We start from the raw sequence: 18,826 nt of genomic DNA, 5'->3' as shown, positions 1-18,826 counted from the left end.
CCTTTTTTCTCCCTACTTTAATTTATCTCTTCAAGCATATTGAAGAACATTTTAAATAAGTGTTTGTTCAACATGTCCAGAATTTGATCTTCATTGATGATTTCTGAATTTTTGTCTTATTCCTATGGATGTGCCATCATTTCCTGTTTCTTTGTTTTTCTTGTAATCTTATGATATGCTGTGTATATTTTAATATTTTAATGTGTTGATTCTGGAATTTAGTCCTAGAGCTACCTGTTCCTTTAGTTTGTATCCAGCTAGTGATATGACAGAGATTTCTTTGAGTGTCAGGAAGTAATCAAAACAAACACAGAAACATCTTTCACAGTCTTTGGAAATTGGCTGATGTTCTTCAGTGTTTACCCCTCCTACCAGGAAGATCAGTCTAATATGAAAGGAAAAGCTGGATCCTTTTTTGTCTTTTCTGAGCCTGAGTATTGTGCTGGACTTGTGGCCTTAGGAATTTCCCAATTTATAGGAATTGGAGTGTCCCCACTCTTCCATATGAAATAGACTTTTCTTACCTCCTTGGTTCTCTAATGCATGTCTTAAAGCAAGTAATATTTTGCTCCAGGCTGCTTTCACTTAATTGTTTCTTACATTGCTTTAGCTGTCCAAATGATTCTTTTGCCTACAGGGAAATTTCTGGGAGGGTGATGATCCAGAGGTGAGCCAGGCTGCCCCTGGACAGATTGGCACTGACATACAGTCACTCCAGTATATGCATAAGAGTTATGCTGCTCACTCAGGCCAGGGACCCACCATGGGACCACAGGCTGGCTCCACACCACATTGGGGAGTGGGTGAGGGAAAGGGCAGCAAAGATTCCCCAAGCTTATCCTGCATTTTAAAGCTGTGTTTTCTTGATTCAGCACTTGCCCACTTATTGCAACCCTTGAGCTCTTTTCCAGAATTTTGAGAAGAGAGGGTTGTCAGATTTTGTCAGTTGTTCAGAGATTCCATGGGGAAACACATCTTGAAATGTCTTGTGTCATCATCTTGATCAACTGGAAATCTTTTTCATTGATCCTTGTTCTATCTTTTCCAATCTCCACACCATTGTACCATATAAAGGATTCTTGTATAATTTACTTCTTTGCATTCTCCCTATCACCAGTCAGGTATCCAATATTTCTTCTCTGTACAATTGCAGTAGAGTTATTTTGCAATGAAAGCCTTTCTGTCCTGTCTCTCCCTTAGCAAGTCCATTATGTAAATTTCATAGACATAAATCTCCCTAAAGTGTTACTGAGATCTTATGATCTCCCTGCTTAGAAACTCATACGATGCACTTTACAAATAAAATGAAATTCAACTACTCTGTTCGGGTGTTCTATATTTATTAAAATGTGGCCTAAAATTAATCTTCTGACCTTGAATTCTCTTACCATCTTCATACCATATATTACCAGAATGATTAATTTCATGTTTTGAAATAAGGTTATTTTTTGGCACCCGCCTAACATATTTTTTGCTCTTCTCCTTCTATTTTTATGCATTTAAATGTTATGGTTCTTCAAAACTGATTAAATTGCCATCTCTCTCATGAGGACTTCCAAGATTTCCCCAGCTTGAGCAACTGTTTATTCTTGTTTGTTTGTTTTTTTGCTATTACTTTCTTGTTTTGCATGTGTCAAACTTTGTCTTGGATGGCATACAATCATTGTAAAAGGAGTCATTTTGGAATCACTTTGCTGTTGAACAAATATTTAATAGTTACTCTCAGTATGTTTTTTTTTAAATTGTTCTCTGAGTTTGTTTCCTCTTATATAAAATGAAAAAGGCCATACCTATTTTAAAGAGGTTTTAAGAGGATTATGTCAGATATGATATATGATATTACACAGTACAAATTTGTAGCCATAGTAGGTACTTATTAAAGGGTAGATATTATTATTGTAATCATTCAAATACTTGTCTCTTCACCCCTACCAAATAATACTTGATAATATGTTCCTTGAGGGCACACTTCTGTATTATATGGATTATATGTCTTTGTACTCATTCATATTGCTGCCGACAATGCTTTACTCAGTAAAGGTTCATTAATTGGGATAAACTAGCTATCATAATTAAACACAAAACAAAAATTCAGTAGCTTACTTGAGTAGATGTGTATTTCTTGCACATGAAACAGTCTTGGGTCTTCCTTTCTAGCTGGAAGTTTTCCTCTGTGTGATGATTCAGGACCCAGTCTTTCCATTGTGTGGGACTGCTATTGTCCAGAGTATTAGAATCCTATGCTTTGAATTAGAAATAGGGGAAATTCATGCGGAAAAAGCAAACCTCCTGGTGGGGTAGGAAGTCCTCTGATTAAATCCTGTTTTTTTTTTTTGGGGGGGGGGTATAAACTTCCTTGCTTGTTGTTTTCTGTGGCCCCTTGGTTATTCTTCCCTGTCTATTATTTACATGATGATAATCTGTAGTGATCAGTGAATAGTCTTATGGTAGCTGCACAGATTTTGCAGTCCACTTCTTGCTGGTGCAAGTTTGGATGACTGAAGTTGTTTTACATAATATTCTTGTCATTACAATTCCCTAAAAAATTCAGTAGGCTTCCATTTACTTCTTATTTATTCTTGAAAATTCTTCTTTATGCTCTTCTAGGGTCTTCTTCATGTCCTTTATATCCTAAGCCATGATATTGATATTTGTGTGTACTTCTTTGAATAATTGTTCCAAATTTTGTGTCTCTTCTGGCTTTTTAATTTGTTCATTTGGCTTGTCCATGTCTTCTATATCCTTCAAGTGCTTTGTAATTCTCTGCTGGCTTCAGGGCATTTGCTTGTCTTGACAAGGTTATTTTTGGAAGTGCAGAATTAATTGAGTATGTATATATGATTTGGTTTGCTGGCATGCAATTTCCCAATTCTACCAGCAGGTGGTGCTCTCGAGGCACAGCTTGTTGGTGTGCAGTTTCCCTAACCTACCAGCAGGTGGCGCGCTCAAGTAGGTCTTCCCTGAACTTGTCCCATGCAGTGGGCAGGGTCCAAACCTGGTGGGGAACCAATGAGTGCACCGGATCTCATGTGCCCTGGGGAATCCGGGTCCTGGGGCTGCAACGCCACCTGAGCAGGTAGGCATCCAGCTTGATCTAGGGCACCCGGCAGGTGGGACACGGGCCCTGTCTGCAGGTTCTCTGCTGCCTTGCGCCTGCGAGTCTCTGAGGTGTGGAAGGGGCTCCCAATCGCCGGTGTTTGTGCCTCTCCCTTCCTCGCTTTTTACAGTTGCACCCCCCACCCACACACCGCCCCACTTCCGTGGGGGGAGAGCAATGGCAGCCTGCCAGGCTCCCTCATGGGAACTCCCCACTGTCTGGCTGTGGAGGATCACCTCCCAGCAAACTGCCAAGGTAGATGGATGGGAGCGGAAAGCCGCTGCTCACTCCCTTGCCCAGTGGTGGTTTTGCTGCTGCCGGCCTCGGGAGGAGGGGGTCCGAAAAGGGAACTCACTCACCGTGACCCTCCAGGTGCAGTCTCCCCTCCGTTTTTGTCGGGTGTCCCCTCCACGTACTGTGGCGGACCCTCTATGGCTGGTCACACCCCAGAACCCCGGTTCCTGGTGTCCTCCGGCCCCTTTCTATTTACTCTGATGGAAGATAAGCCGGTCCGCCTCACCTGCTCTGCCATCCTCCCATTTACTTCTGTGTGCTAATAACTACACTGAAACTGCAAGGGACAGTTTTACCAAATGTTTTTCCATTGCATAGTAAGATCTCCGTCTTTTCCATTTCTGATTATTGCTGGAAATAACTATCAAGACTGGATTATTTCTTTCTTTCCTCACTCCCAAGACTTCTTATCTCTTAGTTGTGGCATCCTTAAGGTCAGAACAGTCAATAATCCTGGATAGTATGACAAAATGCCTTTAATCTGATTTTTATCAAAAGTGTGAATCCATCTGATCTTAATGGGATTTTGTTAGTGAAATATTTTGTTCATCTTTGTCTTCTTGTTTGGGATACAGAAAATGTTTATTTCCAAACTTGAGAAGTTCCAAGTTTCTGGATTCCTTCTTATTCCACCTCTTAAATTAGATAGTTCTTGCCTGAAGATAGTTCTTTCTTGTAATATCTTACTAAGGAAAGAAGGTAAAAGCTGATTTATACTACTAGCATTCTTACTTTTTCTAACCTCTTCCTCTAGAGCTAGAGTGTGGTAGATACCTGTGATGACTTCTAGATTATTGATTTTGACATTTTTACCAAATATTTTGTCATTTCATAATATAGTCATCCATCTTTTTCATTTCTATTGGTTTTCTCATTGTCTTCTGAATGACCACTAAGCCAATGCCACAAAAACAATGTATTTCTTAAATGAACCACCCCACATCAAAGTGCTATTATCTGTATCAATTAACATCAGCTGCTTTAAAATTAACAAAAAATTCACCAACAAAATTTAAGTAGGCTTATTTAACTAAAGATTAGTTTTTGTTCAAGTAACAGTCCAATGCAGGTACTCTTGATTGATAAGCAGCCTTGTACCTAGTAATTCAGGCCCTCAGCCTCCTTCCATCTCACGTCTACACCATCCTTTAGGGTCTTGAAGTCTTCTGCATTTAGTTGGCAGATAGGAAACGAACATGTGAATAAAGGAGACTTGTTACTCAGCCTGACATGACATACATCATTTTGACCCATATTATGTCAGTGCCCTTGCCTAAAGATGGGAAGGGATTGAATTGTAGACTTTGGATGGACTGCTGCTTCCCAACAGCAACTCTTGTATTACTGAAGAGAGATCATAATTTTTGTTGGACAGCTAGCCAGTTCTGTCACAAGAGGGTTTTGAATGAATGAATAACCTAATGTGCCTTTAAATTTAGAAACAATAGCCTAAGAACACATTCTTAAATAAATAAACTTGATAAGGTACCTAGAGTTTGGGGATAGAAATGTCATGTTTTGTGTACCATCACATAAAAACTTCCAATTAAATCACTTATCAGGGAGTACCTATCACCAAAGTAATAAGCAGAAAGTTGGAAAACAATCAAGCAGTCACTCAGTTATATGACATATGTGTTGAAAAAAATGCACTTTATTTCAGAGGAATAGTTGTAAATTTTAACCTCTCATAATGCATTTAATTTAATTTGTTAAAGACACTAAAAAAAAAGAGAGTATTAATTAGTGTTTTATTGTAGTAAGTTTACAAATGATGACTGAAGATAGTTGTTTGAAATGAGCTCTAGTCCTGCTCCTTCCTATTTGCATTTAAGTATTTGTTCTTTATGTGGATCTTGTGTAAGCCCAACTTTTAATTCTGCCTTCAATAGCAATAGAATCCTGAAGTTATTCCAGCTTTCAAGATTTATGTTTGTCTGTCAAATCACTGCTTCTAAATGTGGGAAGGTATAAAACAAATTAACATGTGCATACTTGTAGAGATTGCGCTGAAATACTAAATTTGTCTAAATCATTCACATCTCTACTGAAACCATGGAAAAAACAAATGAAAATTATTGTCCTTTCATTTATGACCTAAATGCATACTTCCAGAGGAGGGAGACGACTATTTTGACAAATAAATTCAAACTCACAGCTTATTTTGCTTATATTATACTAGATTAGAAACATGCTGCAGAATCAAGACCAATTAATTGGAGAGCATATTTTGGGGGAATGATATAACACATAAAATGTGCCTCATAATATTAAATCTACATTGAATGTGTACTCTTGATTATTCCTACTAACTATTTAATATGAGAGTACCATTTTTTAGGTTTTAATTTACAAGTAATAACATTTAAAACAATTACAATCACCCATGGATATATTTATTTGCAGCTCAGTTTCAAATGAGATGGCAGTTTAGAAACTGCTCAATCAGATGTACTGAGCTTATGCATCTTATTAGTTTGCTGAACCCATTTAGATTTAATGAAACCTCTCACCAGTTACCCAATTTTCAGTATCCTTATTAAATTAGCATTAAAAATTGTGTCTATAAAGCATTGGATTAATTCAGTTGAGCTGAGTTCTTACACAAAAGGCAACTTCCAAACTGACATGAAAAAGTTAACATTAAAAGGTTTTAAACATCATATTAAGTGCTAATTAGTTCTGATCAAATATATATTAAATTTTTATTGTAGCTCACTTTGTCCTTGATTTATTATTGTTGAATATAGTAGCTGCACTTTTTGTGTATTGGCGGGGGGGGGGGGGGGTGTGTGGATCTGGTAGCAAATTAGTTGTTTCCAACTTTAAAACACTTATTAAGAATGCAACCAACTTGTTGATTTTCCTTTTTTTTTTTTTTTTTTTTTGACACAGGATGTCTTTTTCAATTTCACCATGGAGCTTTTTAAATAGACAAAGTAGATGAAGACTTATCTGAGGTTCTTTTTCCTTTGGGCCCAAAATTAGAAAAATTAACATACATTTCATTGCCACAATCAGGGACATTTTGGTATTAGCAGAGATTGTAAATTGCTTGGGGACAACAGCTATGTCTTAGATGTTTTCATATCCATAAGACAGCTAAGCAGTTTTACAGCCTGCACCTGTGCCTAAGGGGTGGGGGCCAGGTGGAAACCCCAGGCTTCACCAGAATCAGAGGCAGGTGAAACAGCCTTATGGCAGTCTCCCACAAAATCAGTCTCCTCTGCAAACTTTTACTACATCTCTGTTTTTATTTTTTTATTTTTTTTAAATTTCTCTTGGAAAATTTTGTACTTTTCAGTGTATAGGACTTACATATATTTCCTTGAATTTATCCCAAAGTGTCTTGTGTTCTCAGATTCTAACATAAATGATATTTTAAGATATTTTCCTTCACAGTGGATTGTTGCTTATATATATTGTTCTCATTTATCTCTGATTTATTTACCATAATGTTTAAAGTGTGTTGCTTACTTCCATATATCTGGATATTTTATGGATACTTCTTTGTCATTGATCCAAATTTAACTCAGTTGGGCACTAGAAAACAAAATGGTCTCTGTTAAGGCAGTTCTTTGCAAATTGTTCTGGAAGAGCCACTCATTATCACTCCCAAGGGAGGAGTCCCACGCCATGGAAGATGGAAACCGTGGTGTGCAGGTTCTGGGATTGCCAACAAAAACATGACTCACACAGGCACTGGATGGAACGACGCTTTACTCACATGGAGAAGAGACAGAGCAAGGTCAACTTCAATAGTGGCTTTTGGTCCTCTATGGCCAGTGGGTCTTGATCTGCAGCTGAAGTAGGGATATGGTAAGTGTGCACTCCTTTTGTACCACAAGGAAGGGACCCTGTTTCCTCCCTGCCAGAAACAGATATAGCAGCAGGGCTGGCCAGGTGCCATCAAATGCACATACAAAGCCAAGCAGTCTCTGTGAAAGTTTACATGTGCTCAGGACGAAAGGGGAAGGAATGTGCCAGCAGACCACTCGCTATCTGATAGGGGATGTATTTTATGACAAAGTGCCCCAAGGAGGAAGTCAGCCCACATCCATCATCCATCTTAGGTGCCAGGCTGACAAATCTAGTCTTAACCACAGTGTTTATTTCTAGGTTACAGGGGAAGGCAACAGGCTGTGCTCAGACTGTCCCCTTCCATAGCAATTTATTGAGATTTCATTTATGGCCTAGCTCATGTTCTGTCTTGATAAATCTTCCAGGTACAATTGACAAGAAGGTACATTCTGCAGTTGATGAGTGTAGTGTTCTGCAAATGTCCATTAGATCAAGTTAGTTGATAGGGTTGTTGAAATCTTTAACTGTTCTGAATTTTTGGTCTGTTTTATTAATTACTAAATGATAAATTTTAAAATGTCCCATTTTACTGGGAGAGTTAGCTATTTCTTGATTTATTTCTATCAATTATTGCTTCAGGTATTTTGACATTCTGTTATGTAAAAGTACAGCTAAGTTTAAATCTTCTCTAACAATTGACTTATTTGCAATAAGAAATATCTCCTTTTATCTTTATCTTGAAGTATAGATCATTTCATGCAAATATAGCCAAATCTGCTTTCTTATGATTACTATTTGTGTGGTATATATATCTTTTTCCAGCCTTTTACTAGCAACATATCTGAGTTTTTATGTTTATTTGCATCTATTTTAAAGAGCATATGGTTAGAATTTTTTTTTTAATCCAGTCTGATGGCCTCTTTTTTTTTTTTTTACTTTGTAACAGCTTTATTGAGATATATTTCACATATCATATGATGTCACCCATTTAAAGTGCATAATACAGTGATTTTTAGTATATTTGCAGAGTTGTGCAACCATCAGAAAAATCAATTTTAGAATAGTTCATTGTGATCGCCTCTCTTTTTAATTGGAGTGTTTAATCCATTTTACATTGCGGTCGGGGTTACTGCTTTCTAGGGGGAGTGGCGGCCGGTAGCCGAGCCCTCAGCTCTCGGGGCTGCTTAAAGGGTACCGGCGGCGGGGGCTCTTTCCCGGAGGCGAGGGCGAGGCGGAGGACGTGGCCAGGGTCCTCGGCGAGAGGCGTGCAAGGTGTGGAGGGCGGCGATAAGGACAAAAACACTCTTCATCCAGTAGGAGTATGCGCCAAAGAGATTTATTCAGGGGTGATTACAGGTTATATAGGCTGGTAAGAGGGGCAGGGCTGGAAAGGAGGTGAAGTAGCCTAAAATGGCAATATTGAAGGGAGAGGGGCTAGGATTGGTTCTGAGAGGACGCAGGAGCCGTTGCAACGGGCGGGGGTTGTTCTGGCCACGGGGCATGCGCGCTGGCGGTGGCAGGAGTGGCCTTGGCACCAGGGAGTGAGTGGGTAAGATAAGGAAGTGGGGAAAGGGCAGTTGGGAGAAAGGCGGTTTCCTCCGGCAAGCCTCCCCTGCCAGTGGCATTTTGGGTGAGGAAAAGGGAGCTGCCTTGACCTCGCTCCTCAGGCTCGGGGGGCTGCAGAGGGCACTCACGCCCGTACCTACTACCCTCCCCAGGGGGTGATCAGGTCCCCTGGCCCAGGCCTGGTAAGTCGAGGCACAAGCTCAGTCCCCGCAATTCCCCTTTCTTTTCTAATTAGAGGAAGAGGCTTTACCGGAGAGGCCGCTAAGGGTGAGGGAAGGGGGAGGTAAGGGAAGGGAAAAAGGGGTTGACGGTGGCTCAGCGAGGCTGGAGCTCAGTGTTGGTGTGGTGCCCGGGCGCTTGACAATGGCTTCGCTGCAGCGGGCTGGGCGAAGGTGAGGGGTTTAAAGTTCAGGGGTTTAAAGTTCAGGGGTTCAGAGAAGCTGGAACTCGAGATGAGAGCGATGTTCAGGTGATTGAGAAGGGCCTCGCGGTCGGCGGGTTGACCGGTGGCGTTGAGGTCGCGGAGGGTTGGCTGTCATCTTGGAGTGGGGGGCGTCAGAGGTGGCGAGTCGCTGATACTGGATTTGCACGAACGAGGAAAAAATGGCATCTGTTTGTTTTCTTACAAGCTGGACAATTTTGCGGATGAGGCAGGGTCCTAAGATGAGAGCTAGAATAATTATTAATAGGGGGCCAAGAAAAGGAAGGATGTATGGGAGGATGGGAGTGAAAAAACTGGACCAATAATTGGTGGCTTCACGATCTCTTTTACGCTTTTCCAGTCCCTCTCGGACCCTTTTCAGGCTGTCCTCGACGAGACCTGTGGAATTGGCATATACACAGCACTCTTCTCCTAGGGCGGCGCAGAGGCCTCCTTCTTTGAGGAGGAGAAGGTCGAGACCTCGGCGGTTTTGGAGCACTACCTCAGAGAGGGAATTGACAGAATTTTTTAGATGGTAAATAGCGTTTTGTAGGTGGCGAATGTCCTCGTCAACAGCCGCCCTGAGGTGAGTTAGGGCGGAGCCTTGACTGGCTAGTGCAGCGATTCCGGTGCCAGCGCCGGCAAGACCTAGGAGGGAGGCAATTGTAAGGACGGTGATGGGCTCTCGCTTTTGCAGAAGGGCAGGAGCTGCAGTTCTTTCCAGACGGAGGAAGAAGTCTTCTTCGCTGTGGTATAAGACCCTAGGGATAAGGACAATTAGGAGGCAAGTTTCTTTATATTCACTGATGATATTCGTGCTGAGACAGGGGGTAAGTCCTGTAGAGGAGCAGAGCCATTGGGAGGAGTTATGAGGAATGAGAAATTTTTCCGAGCTACTGGGAGATGAGTAGCTGGCACAGGCAGTGAGGTCGGGAGAGTTATTGGAGCGAGGGCGGACGCACTTTCCCGTATAGGAGACTGAATGAAAGGTCAGGGGGACGGCAGAGGTATTCCAACTGCATTCCGAGGGGCTGTCTTCTGTGCTTTCTGAAAAGGAGAGGTTGGAGGCAACGGGCTCGTACAGTGAGGAAGAGGTGGAGAGGCAGAGCCAGCAGGAGGAGGTAAAATTGGGGTTGGAGGAATTCACTGAGGTGAAGGCCGCTTGGATAAGGCCGAGGAGGGGAGAGGAATAACGAGAAGGGGGCAGAGGAAGCTGGGGTGGTGGGGTTGGCGATGCGCTGTTTGTAGCTGAGGTGCGGCCGGAGGGCTGTGGAAAAAGGGGGTTAAGGACTTGGTTGGAACCTATGCTAGAGGGTGTTTTTAATGCAGTATTTTGGTATGGTTGGCTTATAGCCTCCTTTTTTATTAGAATAAGTGATCCTTGGTCGGTTCCTTTCTCATAGATTCTGAAGCCCCAAGTTTGACCGAGTAACCAGGAGGGATTAGTGGGGAGCTGCACTGTAAGATTAAGATGTGTGCAGGATCCCTTACTTTCTTGGCCGAGCCAGTTAACAGTAGGGAGTTTGCACCCTGTAGGGGCCCACTTTAGGGTAAGGTAATGATTAGGAACAGGAGGCTTCCAATTAGTGGCTAATGTTTCATACCCCCAGTATGCACAGTAGTACTCGTTGGGGGAATTACAGCACGATTTTCCAGGATTTGAGGATGGGCACATGTAATATTGGGCCTGGGGATCACTTACCTTTCGAGCGCAGGTTTCTTCGACTCTGGAGACAAAGGTGGTGAAAGGCTTACTCGGCTCCTGGAAGAGCTTGGTGAATTTATTAGGCTGACAGGCAGAGCAATTGGCAAACGCGCGTAAGGCGATGCCTCTGAGGACAGTCCAGAAGGCAGCAGGGGCATTAATATAAGCAGACGCATTTAGAAACGCTCCAGTGCCCAAATAGGCTTCGGGGGGATGATAGACTCCAATGGCTGCATCTTGCTCACTTTGCTTAGCTGCTTCTGCCTGGAAGTGAGCACGCCAGTCAACAAACTGACCGGGGTTAAAAATTGAACGGGCAAGCGAGGCCCAGTCTTGGGGAAGGCAATAGTTCATGGCGAGGTCCTGCAGTATTTGGGAAGCATATGGGCTACCTAACCCGTCCTCCTTGACGGCTCTGCGAAGCTGCTTGATAGTATCTAAGTCAATGGGATACCAGTCATACGGTTTCTGTGGGGTGGGGGCAAGGTTAAGAGGAAAGCAGCGAAAAGCACGAGAGAAAGGAGGACGTGCTTGCAGAGGACTTGGCGCGGGAGTGGGGGTAGGGGGAGCGTTGCCCCAAGGGTTGCCTTGAGGTGTAGAAGGCAGCCAGGGGTTGTTAGTCGGCAGGGTGGGAGGAACGGCGGCAGCTGCCGGTAGCGGCTCCGAAGGGGAGCTCGCCGGAGGGAGAGGCGGGAGTGGGAGGCCCCAAGCGTCGCAAGATGGCGGCGCGGTAGGCGTGGCTAAGACACAAGATGGTGGATCAGCCCCGCCCTGTGAAAGGGCGGGGCCCAAGGCATAAGATGGTGGACTAGCTCCGCCCTGTGGAAGGGCGGGGTAAAGCGTATGCGGTTTCCGGCCCAGCTTAGGGCTGATGTCATCGCCGGAGCATTTCCTCCCCTCGATGGAAGAAGGAGGAAGTTCGCCATCTTGGCGTGGCGCAGTGTTATTTTGCTTTTTGGGAGTCACCTCGAGCGCGTTGTTAATCTGCTCGACTAAGGACTCCGTGTCCGAGTCATGATTTGAATTAGTATCGCTATCTGAGTCTGTTGGCTGGGTTGATAGGGCCTCTTTGGATTTAACGGGGCCTCGATCAGGGGGGAGGGAGCCTTGAAGGCAGGAGCGGATGGTTATCAGAGTGGGGAGCAAGCCGGGAGGGAAACGCTTGCTCTCATGTTCCATGGCGTTGGTGACTCGATCAATAAGGCGATCATAAGTAACAGGGTCTCAAAGATGGCAAGTGGTGAGCCATGGGTTAAAGGGCAGCAGGAGATCCCAGTATATCTGCAGCTGCCGGACAGACACTTTACAGCGATGCGTGTCTAGGAGACCCGCTAGAGCACGAACTTGAGGTGCCTGACATGTAGATATACGATTACCCATAGCTGAGGGGAGAGGAGGGGGAGTTGTTCCCGAGCCGGGCCGGCCCGGCTGGCGGGGAGGAGGAGGAGGAGTTGCTTACCGAGCAGAGAGAATGAGATAAACTGTGGCTGCAAGGCCGAAGGAGACGGCGAGAGCAGAAAGCAGTGCCCTTTGGCAACGGGAGCAGTCAGGGGGGGCGGTTGCAAAGAGGCACACGGTGCCAAATGAGGAAAGAAAGATACAAAGAACTACAGCAAAGTAATGGAGGGGAAGAGGGAGAGCGTTAGGAGGAACGGGGGTCATAGAAGTGCGCATACAAGAGGACGAAGAGAGCGTGGGGGAAGGGAGGAGTTCCTACTGGATGAAGAGAGCGTGGGGGAAGGGAGGAGCGGCTTCGGAGCAAGGAACCTCCCACGGCTCCGGAAGCGGCGAGGGAGAGGCGGCCCTTACCTTGCAGGCGAGGAAATGGGAAGCTGGAGAGGCGTCCGGGCGAGCGGGCGACCTGCCAAACTGTTGTGTGGAGACGTCCCTCACACGGGGCACCAGTTGCGGTCGGGGTTACTGCTTTCTAGGGGGAGTGGCGGCCGGTAGCCGAGCCCTCAGCTCTCGGGGCTGCTTAAAGGGTACCGGCGGCGGGGGCTCTTTCCCGGAGGCGAGGGCGAGGCGGAGGACGTGGCCAGGGTCCTCGGCGAGAGGCGTGCAAGGTGTGGAGGGCGGCGATAAGGACAAAAACACTCTTCATCCAGTAGGAGTATGCGCCAAAGAGATTTATTCAGGGGTGATTACAGGTTATATAGGCTGGTAAGAGGGGCAGGGCTGGAAAGGAGGTGAAGTAGCCTAAAATGGCAATATTGAAGGGAGAGGGGCTAGGATTGGTTCTGAGAGGACGCAGGAGCCGTTGCAACGGGCGGGGGTTGTTCTGGCCACGGGGCATGCGCGCTGGCGGTGGCAGGAGTGGCCTTGGCACCAGGGAGTGAGTGGGTAAGATAAGGAAGTGGGGAAAGGGCAGTTGGGAGAAAGGCGGTTTCCTCCGGCAAGCCTCCCCTGCCAGTGGCATTTTGGGTGAGGAAAAGGGAGCTGCCTTGACCTCGCTCCTCAGGCTCGGGGGGGCTGCAGAGGGCACTCACGCCCGTACCTACTACCCTCCCCAGGGGGTGATCAGGTCCCCTGGCCCAGGCCTGGTAAGTCGAGGCACAAGCTCAGTCCCCGCATTACATTTCATGTAATTATTAATTGAGTTGGGTTTTAGACTAGCCTCTTGCTTTTCGTTTCCTATGTATTCTGTTTGTTCTTTTTCCCTTTGTTCCTCCCTTCCAGTCATCCTTTGGTTTATTATCCTCTATTAGCTTATTAATTCTAGTTCTCTTTTATTTTTATTTTTAGTGATTTCTCTAGGGACTGCAATATGTACCCTTAACTTACCCAATCTACCTTATATCAAAATTATACCATTTCATTATATGACAGATTAATTCCATTCACTTTTGTACCCATTGTGCTATTGTTTTTATGTATTTTATTTCTATATATGTAATAATCCCACAATATATTATCATTTTTGTTTTGCATTGTCTATTATCTCTTAAAGCAAAATTTTAAAAAGTGATTTATATTTCCCACACATCTTTATTTCTTCCAGTAGATTCTCATTTCTAACTGGTATCATTTTTCAGCTTGAGAAAAAGTTATTTACAATTTCTTGTAATTCAGCTGTGCTGCTAACGAATTCTCTCAGCTTTTAAAAAATATGAAAATGTGTTTATTTCACCTTAATTTATGAAGGATATTTTCATTGCAGATAGGATTTTGCTCTGACAGTTCCCTTCTCGCACATCTCCCTCCAGTCCCCAGCACTTTAAATATGTTGTTTCACTGTCTTTTGGTTTCCATTGTTTCTGATGAAAAGTTAGCTATTATTATCATTGACTTTTTCTTCTCTGGAGGTTTTTAGGATTATCTTTGCTTCTCAGAAGTTTGCTTATCAGTTGCATAATTGTGATTTTCCTTATATTTATACTGCTTGTGGTTTGTTGAGTGTCTTGCATCTATGCCTGATTTGTTTCATCATATTTGGTAAAAATTCTATGGTTTCTTAAAACTATTTTTTTTTTCTATTCTAGTCTTTTCTCCTCTTCTGGGACTCTGAATACACATGTTATACCATCATTTGATATTACCCCAATGGTCATATTCTGTATAATTTTCAATCTTTTAAATTTCATGATAAATATTTCTGTTGCTCTCTCTTCAAATTCACTGATCCTTTCTTTGTCTGTGGCTAATCTGCTTTCACATTCATCCAGTATGTATTTTTAAATTTCATATATTGCATTCTTCATTTCTATAACCCTCATTTTTTATTTTTTAGTATTTCCCTTTCTCTCTTGTAGCTTCATTTGCCTTATCCATTATGTACACCTTTTCCTACAAATTCTTTAACATGTTGGTAACACTTGTTTTGAGGCATTGTCTGCTAATTAAAAAATTTGGATCATATGTGGGTCTGTTTCTATTGACTTTCATTCTTGAGTATGTGTCACATTTTTCTGCTTCTTAACTTATCATAATTTCTATTTAATTCTAAACATTGTGTTCCTCTCTCATAGTGTGCAGGTTTAATGACTGATCACCCAAACTCCACCAGAAGTCAAGTTGGGCTGGCTTGGCCATGGTTTTGAATAGTTTTATTTCATCATTGGAATCAATTCTAGCAGGGATCTGGAAATTTTGCACCAAGCAGGTGCATGGAGGGATGAAGTCTGTTTTAAGCTATTTCCCACTGTCATTTCTCAACAAAATTCAGGAGCTATGGGGAAAATTGTCAGGCAGTTTAATTTATTTTTTTGCATCTGAGATTCTTCCTGTTTTTAAAAGCTAATCTCATTTCTCCTCATTCTGGAACATCTTTCTATTTCCAACAGGCCCTCTTCTAGCCCATTAGTTTGGAGATCAGCCATGTGCCCCCAAGCATAGAAGCTCTCTTGGCTCTCTGCTAGTATAATGCAAAGTTTATTCCTTTATAGTATTTAATTCCTCAAGGCTTCCATGCTTCCACCAATCTTTGATAATCCCATAGAATAGTTATATATATTTTTTATTATTAATCATTTTTTTTCTTGTTGCTACCACAACATGTAGGTCTTTTTTGCATCCTTCTACATCCTTCTTTCAACTGCCTTATATTGTGCTCTCTGTTTGTGGAGACAGAATTATTCCTGTTGTCTCTCTTTGCTGACAGACCAATTTATTTCCTACTCAACCCTTTTACTAAGGATATGGCCCTACACAGGGCCAGCTTATGAGTATATGCAATTTCTTGACTCTTGTTTTCCATCTCCCTCTTAAAATCCAAGCTTCTAGATCATTGAAATCAATACATCTCATAAATAGCCTTGATTAGTTTTAACATTCCATCCAGGTTGTCAGTCCTTTCAATTTTCCTTTCTCACTCCTCTCGCTCTCTATCTTGTAGTGACCCTTGAGGGTTCCATTACCGTCATGTGAGCAAAAGACTGCTTTTAAAAGCTTGTTTTCTGTATTTTATTTAGCATTTCTAGGCATTCTGTGGCTGGACAATATCTAGTGCGCCACATGAATGGAAAATGTAACTCAGTTCTTTAGGCCCTCACATAGCTTTCAACCACTCACCCACCCAATCTGGAAATACTATTGTCATCCTGCCAAGGCCTCCAGTACTCTTCAGTTCCCTTTTTATTGCATTTAACTCATTCAGTGCTGCAATCAGAGCTAGTTTGCATGCTTGTCCTACTTGCGCTACAAGAATGTGAATTCCATGAAGGAATATTCTTACATTCTTTATATCTTTAGGGCCTAATGCTATACATTATACATAGTGTGGACTTAATGGAAGAATTACCATTTGAAGGATTAATAATATGGATCAATTTCTACAGACAAAAGTAAAGCATTTCTGTGGACTAAGTAATATTCTGAAGACTTTAGTTGTAGGTATGGACAAGAATAATTCCAAAAGCAAAAAAAACAGTGGTTCTTTTCTCCAACCGGTTATCCCAAATTGTGGTGCCTTCACATTTAAGGTTGTCAGAATTAGCAAATGATAAAAATAATACAGGTTGCCTAGTTAAATATGAATTTAAGTCAAACAACTAATAACTTTTTAGGTTAAGTATTTCTCAAATATTGCAATATTTGTTGTTTTCTAAAATTCAGATTTTACTAGGTTTCCTGTATTTTATCTGATAACTTTACTCATATTATAACTAGGATGCTGAGAGCCTCCACAGTGAACACTTTCCAGGTTTAACTTCTTTAGACTATATTCTATACCCAAGATCTCCTCTCTGCACCCCCACTCTCTCTAGAGGATAATTTCCTCAGTACTCTTCTTTTTGTTTTTCAAGATGACATTTAGCAAATTGACAAAAGTAAATTGTGTTTGAATGTGAATAATAGTGCCTTAATCCTAGAATTTGTAATTCTCAGGTAACATGTATCCAAGGTAATAGTGGTCTTTTGGAGTCAATGTCATAATTCATATAGGTGATTCTATTAATGGAAATTTCAAAAAAGAGACAAAAATATTTCCAAAAGCCTGAAAGAAGCTTTTCTTCAAAACAATCACACCTTTGTTTGGTGGAGCCCTTTCTGCTTGTTGGGAACAGTTGTGATTTTTAGCTACTTGATCGTAACTATACTTTTAAAAACATTTTTTTGTTTGCTATTTAAAAATATTAAAATTTTTTCTTTGAGTATATTTATATTTTAAATTATAGCTAACAGGTTTGGGGGCTATAAAATTTAGTGTAAAATCATAATAAAATATAATTATTATCAACCTTTCAGGCACAAAATTACTCTTGCCATCAGTATTTTTTTCTTTTCTTCCTTTTTTTTTTTAAACTCCATACTATTTACTGCAGACCACAACTTCCCCATTATTAAAGTAAGCAGTGCATACAGGAAATCAAATAGAGCATATTTGGAATTAAGAACAAATTAACTGCTACCTAGAGTACTCATCTAACTAGATGTTTTATTATTTATTTATTTTTTTGATTTGTAGCTAATGGGAACCAATTTATTTATAAATTTAGATTTAAGATTGGTCCTCTGAGAGAATATTATTGTTGGAAGAGGGGCTAGAAAAAGGAATTATGTAATGTTTTCAAGTAAAATGAAACATATTTAATGGGTATTTTAGGTACATATTTTAGTTTTATAAGAAAATAGATATTTTTGAATCATAGCAGAAACAATAGTTACTTTAGATATAGGGAGGTACTTGTAATTGGAATGAATAAACCAGGGAAATAGATGAAAACTGTGGACAATTTTCAGAGGAACACTAATTATCATCTTTCTGGGATGGATAACTTCTTGATGATTTTATACAATGCGATGAGTTAGAGCTGAAAGAGATTATTTTTCCTATGGTTTTCAACCATTTCCCCCTCTACTCAGCACACTGGAGGGAACCAGCCCACTCCTCTAGGCAACAGCGGCATCTAAAGGGATGGAATCTTAGAATCTTGGTGACAGATTGGGAGTTTGTAAAGAAGCATGCTGTCTTAGGTTTCCAGAGATTCTATGACAAATGCCACACAAAGGCTTGACTTAAGCAACAAGCATTTATTATCTCATGAAGTTCAAAATAAAGATGTTGGAAGACCACGCTTTCTCTGTGTCTGTAGCATTCTGTCTGTGGAAACCTCCATCACATTGTCATCTTTCTTTCCTTTCATTTGCTCCTCTGCTTCCTGCTGTCTTCCAGCTTCCTCCTGTGGCTTTCTCTCTTACTTCCCGTCTACATTTTCCAGCTTCTCCATTGACTCTGGTTGCAGGTGCAAAGGCAGAGAGGTATCCAGGGTGTAGCAACTTCAGTATAACCTGGTCCAATAGGCAGCAGTGCAAGTGATGTCCAGACATTCTTAACAAATCAGGGAAAGATCCACAATCTCCTCATGATTGATGTAGGAGGCCAGCAGTAGCCAAATACCCATGGGATATTCTACGCCTCCAGCCCTGACCTAGTCTTCTTTGTGCCACTTGATTTTCTGTTTTCCAGAGATGGTTCTTTCATGGATACTTTTGTACTGGCCATCTGTCGTATCACTTCTGTAGATGTGTCAATGACTGCAGGAAGCTGGGTGGCTTCCAAGACACAAGGAGTTTTAACTCCTGCTGGAAAGCATTGTTGATAGCTTTCCTGACCCATCCAGGCTTCATGATAGACAGATCCAAATTGGAATAATCTATCATGATGGACAGGTCCAAATTGGAATAATCTGTCATGGTCACTTGACCAGAGTAGACATCATGGGCCCAGCACTTGAGTTGCTTCCCTCTCTTAGGCATGGCAGTCGTGTTGGAGCAAAGCCAGCAGGGTGTTTGGGATTCCATGCCATGTTTCAGTCTGGAGAGCAGTGGCCTCAGGTATTGTCAGAGACAGCCATAGAGAGAAGCCAGGTATTGTCAGAGACAGCCATAGAGAGAAGCCAGAATTCAGCAGAAACCAGAACAGACACAAGGAGAGAGAGACAGATTGCCATGTGATGAAGGATTGCCATCATCAGAATGCTACCAATCCCAGGGGAAAGCGTGG

At 42.1% G+C, this 18,826-nt stretch overlaps 1 pseudogene; it reads right to left on the bottom strand.

Moving 5' to 3' along the window:
* Window positions 1-18,017: 18,017 nt before the first annotated feature.
* On the bottom strand, window positions 18,018-18,624 carry LOC119540485 (annotated as a pseudogene).
* Window positions 18,625-18,826: the final 202 nt, after the last annotated feature.

Source organism: Choloepus didactylus, chromosome 7 (assembly GCF_015220235.1).
Source record: "Choloepus didactylus isolate mChoDid1 chromosome 7, mChoDid1.pri, whole genome shotgun sequence".
NCBI classification, from domain to species: Eukaryota; Metazoa; Chordata; class Mammalia; order Pilosa; family Megalonychidae; genus Choloepus; species Choloepus didactylus.
The sequence above is the reverse complement of the archived record's forward strand: the minus strand, read 5'-3'. Positions and strand labels throughout refer to the sequence as shown.